Here is an 11,317-nt window from a genome sequence, read left to right as displayed (position 1 = left end):
TAACCAGTTAACCATATAAGCATGCATGCTCTAAATTAATTATATAAGTCCAATTGGCTAGAGCGGGGGTATCTATTTAATTTCATGCAGTGATTATAAGTATGATACAAATTATTCTGCGATTTCCAGCATGATGTTTTCTAATCTATGAATGTTTATTTAGTCTGTTGTTCTTTTAATAAAAATATATTTTATTTACCAAACCAGCAGCCTAATTAACCACTTCTGAATATATGTGCGCTCATACGCTTTAAATTTGTGTATAGGGACAGGTCCCTTTGTTCAGGAGGACTCCCAGATCCTCCTTGTGTGAGCTGCAATTAAATATTTAAATTGACAGTACAAACTTAGCGCCCAGTATATATTATCTATCATATGTGTTATTATTCATATATACCAGAAATTCTTGAAGTGTTTGTTCGGGACCATTCCAGATAATTAACAGATCGTCAATATATATTTTCCATATGACTATGTGTTGTCCATATGGATTTGCATTCCAAATTTTTTCCTCCTCCCACCTAGCCACAAATAGATTAGCGTAGCTAGGTGCGAAGGAGGAACCCATAGCAGTTCCCTTAGTTTGATTATAGAATACATCCTGATCCCAAAAATAATTTTTGTTCAGTATATACTCTATGCAACTAATGAGAAAGTTGATTTGTGCATTTGGTAGTTGTGTTCCATTAGAGAGAAAGAATCTACTTGCATCGCATCCGATGTCGTGGACTATGCACGTATATAAAGAGCGGACGTCACAAGTGCATAGAATGTAGTCATCCTGCCACTCAACTTCATCTAATATTTGTAGCACATGTATAGTGTCCTTTAAATAACTCTTTTGTTCTTGAACAACAGCTTTCAGGAAGAAGACCACATATTTGGATAAATTTGATGACAAAGATCCTATTCCCGAAACAATCGGGCGTCCTGGTGGAATGGTTGGGTTTTTATGCAGCTTAGGGAGTTGGTAGAATGTCGGAATCTTTGGATATTTAATATATAGAAAATCTTTCTCCTTCTCTGTTAGAATCCCGACATTCATTCCTTCTTCCAGGAGTTCTTCCAGTTCTCTCTGGTATCTTGCTGTTGGATATTCTTGGAGGACTTTATAGGTGCTTTCATCTGACAAAAGATTGTTGACCTCTTGTTGGTATTGTTCTCTATTTAGTATGACCAACCCTCCTCCTTTGTCCGCCGGTTTCAGGACTATTGATTTGTCCCCTTTAAGCTCTTTTAGCGCTTGGCTTTCTTCCTTTGTAAGATTGTATTTCTTTTTTGTCTTTGCTGTTATATCATTAATGTCCTTCTCTACTAATTTTTGGAATGTTTCTATGTGTGGACCTTTTATGTGAGAGGGAAATAATGTGGATGGGGGTTTAAATTGACTGTGTTGATATGTATCTGTTGTTCCAGTTGAGGATACTGGCTCTATTTTGTTAGAGAAAAATTTCCTAATGCATAATTTGCGTACAAACTTATGGACATCTATAAATATGTCAAAATTATCGGCATTGGAATGGGGTGAGAACTTCAGCCCTTTTCGTAATAGGGAAATTTGATCAGTTGAGAGTTCTTTATTACTCAAGTTGTATATGCCATCTTCTTCTTTTTTACTTTTGTTCTTTTCTTGTCTTACTTCTTTTTTTCTAATCTTTTTCCCTCCCCTGACCCCCCTTCTCCTGGTGATAGGGCCATCCTCTTTGTTCGTTGTTTTCATGCCATTGATTTCCAGTCTGGGGGATGTGAGTCCTCCATAAGTTCCCCTAAAAAATTGTTCAGATCATCTTCTTCATCCTCTTCTACAAGTGACCTTTTTCCATACTTAATATTAGGGGTACTGTCTTTTCTTGTTGTCTCAATATTTTTCATCAGTGCCTGATATTCATTCTTTTCTTCTTTTCTAGCGTCTTCTCTCCCCTGATTGAAAGATTCTTTCTCTGTAGGGAATCTTTTCTTCTGGTCATAATGAAAATTCCTTGGATTGTACGGAAGATAATTGTTTCTTTGATACGGTGTTTTAGGTTGTTCATGTATGAGTGTTCTTTTACATCTTCCATTTTGTTGGTTCTTATTATGCTGTGGTCTATAAGGTGTTTTTTCTTTTCTTGCTTCCTTTTGAATATTGTGTTCTGTTTGTCTTGATCTTTGGTTTATTGGATGTGGGGGATTCCCATTCTTTCTTCGTTCGTTCTCTGGGAAATGATTTCTCTCCAGATGATCTCTGTAAAATTTTCTTTGTTTTTGTAGTATAATGTCGTCCTCCAACTTTTCCGTTTTGGAATTCGTCATCTTCATCAGGTTAATATAATCTGGCATGTTTCCAAGGGGCTCAAATTTCTTCTCTGTTGTTTGAATTTTTTCACTCAGAATTTGCAGCGTTTTCTTTCTATCTTCTATTATGAGTGCTATGAGGCTACTAGAACATCTGTCTAGAATCTGGTTCCATTTTGTAAAAAAAACCCGGATCCACTGGATCAAAAGTGGGATTTTTCTGCATCCTCAGACCTCTTAAAATCATGCCCATTTCCAGATATTTTGTCAAAGTTGTAACTTCCCACCAATTTTTTATTTCCTGATTATAATCCTTCTCTAACTTTAAAAATTGTGCACAGAAACCTTCTTCTTGTGCATTACTTTCTGGAGGTGGTTTCTCTATTGTGAAAATATCACTAAGTTTTTCCCTACAGGGGTGGGTGATATAACTATGCATTTTAAAAATAGCAGCAGTGTTAACAACAAAACAATACAATTAAAATATATAATTTTCACTGCGCTTGTGTGAATTTCAGCAGCTTCTGTAACGATAAACAATACTGACTCTAAAAGATAGTAGCGCTTGTGATTTGTTTAAGAAATGCTCATACCTAAAAAAGAAAACTGTTAGTTATAATGAATACAGCTCTTTTGGGTGCTATGTGGAGGTATTTTGTAGGTTTTTTTTTTTTAATTGCTGGGGGTTCCGTATTGGTAATCCAGGTTATTACTGGCCAGTGATTAGCTGTCCCTAGCTCTCCCTACCTTCTGTGAGCCGCCAATCGCGGCTCACTAGTGGCGTCCCGGCTCTGGTTCCCTCCTGCAATGAGTTGCGGTGTCCGTTCGTTTTGAGATCGGCGCTTGGTGATGACGTCAGATCCCACTTCCGCTTCTCCAGCCTCCGTCTCTCTCCAACGCGTTTCGGGCTTCCCGCCCTTTGTCAAGGATTGAGATTGGATCAAAATACTTACTATTTATTGCTAAAAAACTTTATTGTTCTCTAATTAAAAACAGGAAGTGTTCATACGGGAAGTTGCTATTCCGGCGGAAACCACATGCTCCATGTTATCCTATTCTATAGGTTATTAATCATATAATATTTTAAAACAAAAGTATAGGTATGGCATTTCAGTTGATAAAATAAATAAATGAAGGTTAAATATTAGTATCAATTATAAGAATTTGGTATTAATTCTAAAAGTTAGTTTAAATGGTGTTTACATATATTAAAATAAAAAACATGATTTTTAAGTTTATACAGGTATCACTTATTATGTCACTAAAAAAGAATTAATATCTATTTCTACATTCAAGCCCTGTGGTTGCATCGTTTGCATTAAGAAAATCCATTTTGTTTCCTTTCTTCTTAAGTCCAAACATATATCTCCTCCTCTCCAGTTGCTCCAGATTTTTTGTATCCCCATAAATTTCAACGTGGAGGGATTTCGTTGGTGATGGTCTTTGTAGTGCTTTGATACACTGTGGGTTTCCAAACCTCTTTGTATATTATATAAGTGTTCGGAAATCCTAATTTTCAATTTTCTTTTGGTTTGTCCGATTTATTGATATCCGCAGGGGCACTCTAATAAGTAGATCACTCCTTCAGTGTCGCAAGAGATTTTCTCTTTCACTGTGTATGTCTTGTTTGTCATACTTGATTTAAACTCTATAATTGGTTTAGTAGATTTATTTCCCATATTTTTGAAGGCTTTACAGTTCAAGCAGTAATAATGCCCTTTGTTTTCTGTCCTGCGAGGGAAATCATCTTGTAGATGACTTGTAGCTAGATGTTGCATTATGTTTTTAGCTTTCTTATATATGATTTGAGGTTTCTCTTTAATGTGGGGTACCAGTTGTTTGTCTAGAAGTAAAATTGGCCAGTGTTTTTGTAGAATACTTTCCAATTGGTAATACTGACTGTTAAATTGAGTAATGAACGCTGTACTGTAATTGTTTTCTCTAGGTTTATGTTTATATTGTAGCATAGCCTTTCTGTCCATGGTAGTAACTTTTTCTATTTCTCTGTTTAGTTCTCCTTTATCATATCCTTTCTCCACGAATTGATCCCTCATAATAGTACTTTGCTGAAGAAATGTATCTTTCTGTGTACAATTTCTTTTAAGGCGTCGGAATTGACCTCCCGGAATGTTTCGAAGCCAACTCTTGTGATGATTACTGGTCCTATCCAGCATGTTATTTCCACTGACCTCTTTAATATGGTTCTTTGTTATAATTTTATGTTCGTGGATATGGATTTCCAGATCTAAGTATGTTACCATCTGTTTACTGTATGTAAATGTAAATTCCAGGCCATATGTGTTATTATTCATATATACCAGAAATTCTTGAAGTGTTTGTTCGGGACCATTCCAGATAATTAACAGATCGTCAATATATCTTTTCCATATGACTATGTGTTGTCCATATGGATTTGCATTCCAAATTTTTTCCTCCTCCCACCTAGCCACAAATAGATTAGCGTAGCTAGGTGCGAAGGAGGAACCCATAGCAGTTCCCTTAGTTTGATTATAGAATACATCCTGATCCCAAAAATAATTTTTGTTCAGTATATACTCTATGCAACTAATGAGAAAGTTGATTTGTGCGTTTGGTAGTTGTGTTCCATTAGAGAGAAAGAATATACTTGCATCGCATCCGATGTCGTGGGCTATGCACGTATATAAAGAGCGGACGTCACAAGTGCATAGGATGTAGTCATCCTGCAGCTCAACTTCATCTAATATTTGTAGCAAATGTATAGTGTCCTTTAAATAACTCTTTTGTTCTTGAACAACAGCTTTCAGGAAGAAGTCCACATATTTGGATAAATTTGATGACAAAGATCCTATTCCCGAAACAATCGGGCGTCCTGGTGGAATGGTTGGGTTTTTATGCAGCTTAGGGAGTTGGTAGAATGTCGGAATCTTTGGATATTTAATATATAGAAAATCTTTCTCCTTCTCTGTTAGAATCCCGACATTCATTCCTTCTTCCAGGAGTTCTTCCAGTTCTCTCTGGTATCTTGCTGTTGGATCTTCTTGGAGGACTTTATAGGTGCTTTCATCTGACAAAAGATTGTTGACCTCTTGTTGGTATTGTTCTCTATTTAGTATGACCAACCCTCCTCCTTTGTCCGCCGGTTTCAGGACTATTGATTTGTCCCCTTTAAGCTCTTTTAGCGCTTGGCTTTCTTCCTTTGTAAGATTGTATTTCTTTTTTGTCTTTGCTGTTATATCATTAATGTCCTTCTCTACTCATTTTTGGAATGTTTCTATGTGTGGACCTTTTATGTGAGAGGGAAAGAATGTGGATGGGGGTTTAAATTGACTGTGTTGATATGTATCTGTTGTTCCAGTTGAGGATACTGGCTCTATTTTGTTAGAGAAAAATTTCCTAATGCATAATTTGCGTACAAACTATATAAATATGTCAAAATTATCGACATTGGAATGGGGTGAGAACTTCAGCCCTTTTCGTAATAGGGAAATTTGATCAGTTAAAAGTTCTTTATTACTCAAGTTGTATATTCCATCTTCTTATTTTTTACTTTTGTTGTTTTCTTGTCTTACTTCTTTTTTTCTAATCTTTTTCCCTCCCCTGACCCCCCTTCTCCTGGCGATAGGGCCATCCTCTTTGTTCGTTGTTTCCATGCCATTGATTTCCAATCTGGGGGATGTGAGTCCTCCATAAGTTCCCCTAAAAAATTGTTCAGATCATCTTCTTCATCCTCTTCTACAAGTGACCTTTTTCCATACTTAATATTAGGGGTACTGTCTTTTCTTGTTGTCTCAATATTTTTCATCAGTGCCTGATATTCATTCCTTTCTTCTTTTCTAGCGTCGTCTCTCCCCTGATTGAAAGATTCTTTCTCTGTAGGGAATCTTTTCTTCTGGTCATAATGAAAATTCCTTGGATTGTACGGAAGATAATTGTTTCTTTGATACGGTGTTTTAGGTTGTTCATGTATGAGTGTTCTTTTATATCTTTCATTTTGTTGGTTCTTATTATGCTGTGGTCTATAAGGTGTTTTTTCTTTTCTTGTTTCCTTTTGAATATTGTGTTCTGTTTGTCTTGATCTTTGGTTTATTGGATGTGGGGGATTCCCATTCTTTCTTCGTTCGTTCTCTGGGAAATGATTTCTCTCCTGATGATCTCTGTAAAATTTTCTTTGTTTTTGTAGTATAATGTCGTCCTCCAACTTTTCCATTTTGGAATTCGTCATCTTCATCAGGTTAATGTAATCCGGCATGTTTCCAAGGGGCTCAAATTTCTTCTCTGTTGTTTGAATATTTTCACTCAGAATTTGCAGCGTTTTCTTTCTATCTTCTATTATGAGTGCTATGAGGCTACTAGAACATCTGTCTAGAATCTGGTTCCATTTTGTAAAAAAAACCCAGATCCACTGGATCAAAAGTGGGATTTTTCTGCATCCTCAGACCTCTTGGAATCATGCCCATTTCCAACCCACAGTGTATCAAAGCACTACAAAGACCATCACCAACGAAATTCCTCCACGTTGAAATTTATGGGGATACAAAAAATCTGGAGCTACTGGAGAGGAGGAGATATATGTTTGGACTTAAGAAGAAAGGAAACAAAATGTTATGCACACCAGTGCCTGCAGGAAAGTACTAGTGTCAGAACTGTTATGCACTCCAGTGTCTGCAGGAATGTACTGGTGTTTGAACTGTTATGCAAAACAAATGGACTCACAGACAAACTGGGGAATATGACATAACGTACACAGAAGGTGATAGGGTAACAAAATACACACACAGTGAACAGAGAAGCCCAGAGGCTAAGGAACTGGGTATCTCCCTTGTATTAGAACTGCTCAGATGTAAAAAGCAAGATGTTGTGTTTTAATACGTAGAGAACCCGAAATGCTGTTGCTAAGGGCAACAGCAAAACCCTAAAGGGTTACCAACGGGTGTGGCAGTAAACTCCTTGGTCAGAGATGGAATGATAGACACAAGGAGAGCCTCCACAATCCTGATTCTCACTTGCAGTGCACAGGTTTAAGCTTACTGCCACTAAACTGACCCCTGACACCTAGCACAGTGAGACAGGATTAGACAGGCAAGTGTTAGAATACAGCCGCAAACTTGCTAAGTTCACAGAGTAATAACAGAACCCCAGCAAGCTAAACGACTGACTCCAGTCTTACTGCTAGGTCTGGATTGGCAGAGTGTAATACCAAATCCCCAGGCCTATTTGCAGTAAGCAACAAACAAATACAAAGCTACACAGTACTGGCTAACTTTCATGAACTGACTAACCAACAGAGACTCAGCAGCATCTGCCTACCCCGAAAAGAGGCCCTATAAAGCAGGTGCTGTCCACGCCCCACTCAGACCTCACAGACCGCGAGCACAAAAACCAGCACCGGATCCCCTGCCGTGCACAGAGCCTACAACCACTGCACAGCAAAAGACCCGAACCGGAGTATCAGCTGCGCTCAGGTCACTCCACCAGCACTTGTCTCCCGGTTGCCATGACGACGTGGCAGCACAGGGCAGGAGACCCTAACAGTACCCCCCCTCTGACGAGGGGTCAAAGAACCCCTACCACCGGGTTTATCGGGGAACTGCGAGAAGAAAGAGCGTATCAGTCTGGGGGCATGAAGATCACAACTGCGCACCCACGACCGCTCCTCCGGGCCATACCCCTTCCAGTGCACCAAAAATGACAGCCGACCCCGAACCACCTTGGAGTCAAGAATCCTTTCAACAACAAACTCCCTCTGGCCACGTATCAGAAGAGGGGAAGGTCTTCCACTGGAAGAAGGATTACTAATCGCCCGTTTTAAAAGGGAACAATGAAATGTTTTATTGATACCCAAAGAACGGGGTAGATCTAACTGAAATGCCACCGGATTGATAACCCTGGTGATCTTATAAGGGCCGATGAACCGGGGCCCTAACTTATGAGATGGCTGTCTCAACTTCAAATTCTTGGTAGACAACCAGACGAAGTCTCCTAATTTGAAGCTGCAGGGTCTTTTCCGCTTATCAAAAACCCTTTTGGTCACTAATGACACAGACACAAGGGCTTTCTTCACTTTCCGCCAAATACCTCTAAGGACCGAAACCACAGAGGAACCACCAGGCGTGGAGTCCAGGGGGTCAAAAGAATTGGCCTTAGGATGATGCCCATACACACAAAGGAAGGGAGAGATCCCTGTAGCAGAGTGAGCCGCGTTGTTATAGGCAAACTCCGCCATGGACAGATGAGCAACCCAGTCAGTCTGACACTTGGAGACATAACACCTGAGGAACTGCTCCAAGGACTGGTTCACCCTTTCAGTCTGCCCATTAGACTGCGGATGGTAGCCTGACGACAAGCTGACAGAAATCTGGAGATCGGAACAAAATGCCCTCCAGAATTTGGCCACAAACTGGGATCCGCGGTCAGAGACCACATCAAGTGGCAACCCGTGGAGACGCACAACATGCAGCATAAATAATTCAGACAGGCGTCTGGCTGATGGCAGCCCAACCAGTGGAACGAAGTGCGCCATCTTCGAAAACCTGTCAACGACAACCCAGATGGTTGTCATCCCCGAGGATTTGGGCAAGTCCACCACAAAATCCATTGAAATGTGGGTCCATGGCTTAGATGGGATAGAGAGTGGATGTAATGGGCCAACAGGAACCCCTCTAGGAGTCTTATTTCGGGCACAGATGTCACATGCCCGAACCCACTGATCCACATCCTTAGCCACCGAGGGCCACCACACCGCCCTAGATAGCAACTCCCGAGTTCTGGCAATACCCGGGTGACCTGCCGACTTCTTGGCATGGAATTCCAGGAACACTCGCTGTCTTAACCTAGGAGGCACAAACAAAAGACCTACCGGAAGGTCTGGAGGAGCCTGCTCCTGTGCTCTAAGGACTAATGATAAGAGGTCCTGGGTAATGCCCACTTTAATACATGATGGGGAAACAATGGGCAACGGCTCCTCGGTGGTCTCCTGGATTGGAGCAAAACTCCGCGAGAGCGCATCAGCCTTGATGTTTTTTGACCCAGGGCGATATGTTATCAAAAAATTAAAGCGAGCAAAAAACAAAGCCCATCGTGCCTGCCTGGCATTGAGACGCTTCGCTGACTCTAAATATGCCAGATTCTTATGGTCAGTGAGAATTGAGACCACAAACTTAGCCCCCTCAAGCCAGTGTCTCCACTCCTCGAGTGCATCCTTAATAGCCAACAATTCCCGGTTACCCACGTCATAATTCATCTCGGCAGGCGAAAATTTACGGGAAAAGTAAGCACAGGGATGAAGGCGATTATCAGACACTCCCATCTGAGAAAGCACTGCCCCAATACCCATCTCAGAGGCATCCACCTCCACCACAAAAGGACGCTCTGGATCTGGGTGTCGCAGCACCTTGGCCGAAACAAATGCCCTTTTGAGACGGGCAAAAGCCGCTTTAGCCTCACAAGACCAGTGAGCAACATCCGCCCCTTTCTTAGTGAGTGCCACCAAGGGCGCCACTATAGACGAAAATCCAGCGATAAATCGTCTATAAAAATTCGCAAAGCCCAGGAAACGCTGAAGCGCCTTCAAACTAGTGGGCTGCACCCAATCCAGGACTGCCTGTACCTTGGAACCCTCCATTTGGAAACCTTCTGGGGAGATAATATATCCTAGAAATGCGATTTGCTGAACTTCAAATTCGCACTTCTCCAGCTTCGCCCCAAGCCGGTGGTCTCTGAGTTTCTGGAGGACTAAGCGTACATGCTTCCGATGTTCCTCCAGGGAATGGGAGAAGATTAGGATGTCATCTAAGTATACAACTAAGAATCTATCCAAATATTCCCTGAGCACATCATTCATGAAATCCTGGAAGACTGCCGGGGCATTACAGAGCCCAAAAGGCATCACCAAATATTCATAATGCCCTGAGTGGGTATTAAAGGCAGTCTTCCATTCATCCCCCTCTCTTATTCGGATTAGATTGTACGCACCGCGTAGGTCAATCTTAGAAAAAATGGTGGCAGTACGAAGCTGGTCAAACAAGACCGAAATGAGAGGCAGTGGGTATGAGTTTTTAATCGTGATACGGTTCAATTCCCTGAAGTCGATGCAGGGTCGCAACGAACCGTCCTTTTTACCCACGAAGAAGAACCCCGACCCAACTGGAGACTGTGAAGGTCTGATAAATCCCTTAGCCAAGTTCTCCTGAATGTACTCTGCCATAGCCTGAGTCTCAGGACGTGACAGGGAGTACAACCTGCTCTTGGGAAGCTTAGCATTTGGCAACAAATCAATGGCACAGTCATAGGGGCGATGGGGAGGTAGTACCTCTGCAACTTTTTTGGAGAACACGTCCGCAAAATCTGCATAACACCCTGGCAATCCTGGCAAACTTAGCTGCGAGAGCCTGACTGGAAGGCTCAAGCAACTCCTGAAACAATCAGTACCCCAACTAAGAATCTCCCCAGAGACCCAGTCAAATTGAGGATTGTGGGCCCTTAACCAGGGTAACCCCAACACCAATGGGGCAAAAGTACAGACAGTCACATAAAAGGACAATTTTTCAGAGTGTGTGGCTCCAATAAACAAAGAAATCTGGCTAGTGCAAGAGGTAATTTTACCTTGGGATAATGGTTCCCCGTTTAACCCACAAATCTCAATTTCCGATGCCAAGGGTACTAAGGGAACAGAGTGTTTTAGGGCGAATTGGCGGTCCATAAAAACCCCGTCGGCCCCACTGTCCACAAAGGCCTCAGTCTTGACAGTTTGACCGAGGATCTTCAAGGTCACCGGAATGATAAAAGTCTTCTTGGGAAATTCTGACTTCTGGCCTGACAGGATATTTCCCATCACCCTCAGGCCCTGAAGTTTTCCGGCTTTTCTGGGCATGATACTACCACATGACCTTTATTCCCACAGTACAAACACAACCCCTGCTGTCTTCTCACGCGAGGAGAGGCGGGTAGCCCCAATCTGCATAGGCTCCTCAGAAAATTCCTCAGAGTCTGAGGTTCCCTTGGGAAGGAAGGAAATCTCAGTCTCCCTTTCAAGCCTACGCTCTCTCAGCCGTCTATCCACCCG

The sequence above is a fragment of the Pseudophryne corroboree genome, chromosome 1, assembly GCF_028390025.1.
Source record: "Pseudophryne corroboree isolate aPseCor3 chromosome 1, aPseCor3.hap2, whole genome shotgun sequence".
Taxonomy (NCBI): Eukaryota; Metazoa; Chordata; class Amphibia; order Anura; family Myobatrachidae; genus Pseudophryne; species Pseudophryne corroboree.
The sequence above is the reverse complement of the archived record's forward strand: the minus strand, read 5'-3'. Positions refer to the sequence as shown.